Raw genomic sequence first — 3,987 nt, 5'->3', positions numbered from 1 at the left:
ACAATAATGTCATTTCACCTGTATCATTCAAACAACAATGTCATTTCACCTGTATCATTTCAACAACAATGTCATTTCACCTGTATCATTTCAACAACAATGTCATTTCACCTGTATCATTTCAACAATAATGTCATTTCACCTGTATCATTTCAACAATCATGTCATTTCACCTGAATCATTTCAACAACAATGTCATTTCACCTGAATCATTTCAACAACAATGTCATTTCACCTGTATCATTTCACCAATAATGTCATTTCACCTGCATCATTTCAACAATAATGTCATTTCACCTGCATCATTTCAACAATAATGTCATTTCACCTGCATCATTTCAACAGCAATGTCATTTCACCTGTATCATTTCAACAATAATGTCATTTCACTTTTATCATTTCAACAACAATGTCATTTCACCTGTATCATTTCAACAGCAATGTCATTTCACCTGTATCATTTCAACAATAATGTCATTTCACCTGCATCATTTCGACAATAATGTCATTTCACCTGCATCATTTCGACAATAATGTCATTTCACCTGCATCATTTCAACAGTAATGTCATTTCACCTGAATCATTTCAACAACAATGTCATTTCACTTGTATCATTTCAACAATAATGTCATTTCACCTGTATCATTTCAACAATAATGTCATTTCACCTGTATCATTTCAATAATAATGTCATTCCACTTGTATCATTTCAACAACAATGTCATTTCACTTGTATCATTTCAACAACAACGTCATTTCACCTGTATCATTTCAACAATAATGTCATTTCACTTGTATCATTTCAATAATAATGTCATTTCACCTGTATCATTTCAACAATAATGTCATTTCACCTGTATCATTTCAACAATAATGTCATTTCACCTGTATCATCAAAACAATAATGTCATTTCACCTGTATCATTTCAACAACAATGTCATTTCACCTTGATCATTTCACCAATAATGTCATTTCACCTGTATCATTTCAACAACAATGTCATTTCACCTGTATCATTTCACCAATAATGTCATTTCACCTGCATCATTTCAACAACAATGTCATTTCACCTGTATCATTTCAACAACAATGTCATTTCACCTGTATCATTTCAACAATAATGTCATTTCACCTTTATCATTTCAACAACAATGTCATTTCACCTGTATCATTTCAACAGCAATGTCATTTCACCTGTATCATTTCAACAATAATGTCATTTCACCTTTATCATTTCAACAACAATGTCATTTCACCTGTATCATTTCAACAGCAATGTCATTTCACCTGTATTATTTCAACAATAATGTCATTTCACCTGCATCATTTCGACAATAATGTCATTGCACCTGCATCATTTCGACAATAATGTCATTTCACCTGCATCATTTCGACAATAATGTCATTTCACCTGTATCATTTCGACAATAATGTCATTTCACCTGCATCATTTCGACAATAATGTCATTTCACCTGCATCATTTCGACAATAATGTCATTTCACCTGCATCATTTCGACAATAATATTATTTCACCTGCATCATTTCGACAATAATGTCATTTCACCTGTATCATTTCAACAACAATGTCATTTCACCTGTATCCTTTTAACGACAATGTCATTTCACCTGTATGATTTGAACAACAATGTCATTTCACCTGAATCATTTCAACAACAACGCCATTTCACCTCCATCATTTCAACCACAATTTCATTTTAATTCCAGGATCGAAGGCAACAAAAGATGAAAATTTGGAAAGGTGGTGTCGACTGACAATTGCGGTGGATTGGAAACAACCAACGGAACTCAAACCGGGTAACTGGAACGAACCTCGAAGGTCTCGCCCCGCTTGATCTCTCTGCGATATGTCCCCACCATATTTCTGCATGGCGCTCAAGGTCCGCCAACAACCCTCTTCTGGTAAAACTACCAAAATCACGAATCACTGCTCACCTTCACTCTTTCATTCCTCATTTTTCCCGCTTTTGGAATACACTCCCTCACTCTGTTCAATTCCATTCTTCCCATCAGGCCTTCAATAAATTTGTTCAGTCCCACCTCTTGTCGTCCCCCATCCAAATCCTCGATCTTTTCTTCCCCCGTTAATCCACCCCAATCCCACCTCCTTCAATTTCCCTGCTTTCCTTCCTGAAAGTCCCTGTAATGTCCGTCTTGTTTACCCCGTATTCCCCCCCCCCATCCCTCTCCATTCCACAGATCTCCTAATGTCTGTGTTCCCCACTGTCCTGCCCTTCCTCTTTATCCATCTTCAAAGAAAAATGGCATTTATTACATTAAGGGATTGAATTAAACAATGATGAGGATGAAATTTAATTAAGAGGTTTATGAAACAATGACGAAACGACAATGATGTTTCTCTTCTCAACTATTCAGACGTTGTTGTTTGGAATGCAGACTGTGGCTGCTGGTTGCATCATCTCTGAAAGAGCAGCTGTGCTGCAAGTGCAGTGCCCCTGTTACTAGTACGATGGTAATCACTTTGCCGACCTCAGAAGGATGAACGGCTGAGTCAACCCTCCTGTTGTTGTCTCAACAGCATGACAGGTACTTGAACTCAAGACCATAAGTTCTTAAAAATCCAGACTCCTTAACCGTTAATTCAACACGAGGAGGATTTTTTGATTTGTGATTGACAAACAAACATCGATTACATTTTGAGTTAATTTGATAATTCTCACCAGGTTGATGGAACATTTTTTTTTTAAAGGCTCCATTCGTTTTTTCGCTTCGATGTCATGAATCATCAATGCCAAGTTTAAAAAGCGATCCGTTGAACCACCTCGGAGGAGTTTGGAAGAAAACAACAAATGTCAAAGGGCCCATTGCTGGAAGTTAGGAAGTATTGAAGGACGTTGTTCTGGCTGAACAAGGTCCTCTCGACTTCGGCGTTGGACGAGCGAAAAATCCTCTTTTTTTATTCAGTGCGACCCGAGGGTGGGGGAAAGAAGCTGACGCATTGTACATGATGGATATTCATTTATTTATTTATTTTTGATGGGGGGGGGCAGAGGGGAGGTGGAGAAACAAAGTAGAATCAGTGTGAAGTCACACAAAGACAACTGAACCATCTCTCATATTGGTTTACCTTCCAAAGCAATTACTGAATCCCCAAGCATTTCAGCAAATCCCTTACGATCCATTCCATCTTCAAAGAAGTTCATGTGCCACTCATGTTGGATACCAGGGAACATCTTCTTGATGGAATTCAGTGCACCAGAGTGCAACATTTTCAACTGTGCTGATGTCGAATCTGGACACCAGGAAACGAACACTAATTCTTCTTTCTTTGTCTCCTTGGTCTCAAAAGAGGCAAAGGTAAAGGGAGTAGCGGCAGTCATTGGGAGGGAGCATGTCCATGAACATCAGGAAAGGATCATCCACAGAGTTTCTAATATCACCCACCAGGATCTGCTTATTCTCCTCCAGTTGAATTTCTGAGCGGTCATCATTGAAGCAAAGGAAAACCGCTTTTTTGTGTTTCTTTACATCATCCTGAGTTGCTGTCTTGTAAGCCTTCATTTCATTGAAGACTTCCATCACAGAATCTTGAATGATCACACCAGAGGTCATGTTGGAGGAGTTTTGGCTCGAGTCTTGGATAAAGGTAAGAAGGATAGAAGGAAGAAGTCTGCAGAGGTCCTGGCAAGGGATGACAAAAGGATTCACGCTGACGGAGGAAACCTGAAGAGTTCCACGCACCGTGTCAGCACCGGTTCAAGGGACCCTCAAGTGGAGAGGGACGACACAATAAAACGAATCACAACACTAACGGTGATAAAACGACGAGGAGTATTTATCCCAGTGCCGGAAGACCTCCCACCCAGCTCCATGAATGTATAATGGGGTGACTTCATTTTTTTCCTCTCCCTTTTTGCAAAACATTTCTTCTTGCTTCACTTAAACATGTCACAAAGGGATGAAGAAAGATAGCTTTGACGAGAGAATGCAAACAGCTCCCTCAG

General features: G+C 38.8%; 1 pseudogene; it reads right to left on the bottom strand.

Annotated features, from left to right (window-relative positions):
* Positions 1–2,987: 2,987 nt before the first annotated feature.
* On the bottom strand, positions 2,988–3,773 carry LOC147016057 (cofilin-2 pseudogene; annotated as a pseudogene).
* Positions 3,774–3,987: the final 214 nt, after the last annotated feature.

This window comes from Eptatretus burgeri, chromosome 12 (assembly GCF_056783735.1).
Source record: "Eptatretus burgeri isolate ZD-2024b chromosome 12, Ebu_testis_v1, whole genome shotgun sequence".
Taxonomy (NCBI): domain Eukaryota; kingdom Metazoa; phylum Chordata; class Myxini; order Myxiniformes; family Myxinidae; genus Eptatretus; species Eptatretus burgeri.
This window is presented reverse-complemented; position numbering and strand designations above follow the sequence as displayed.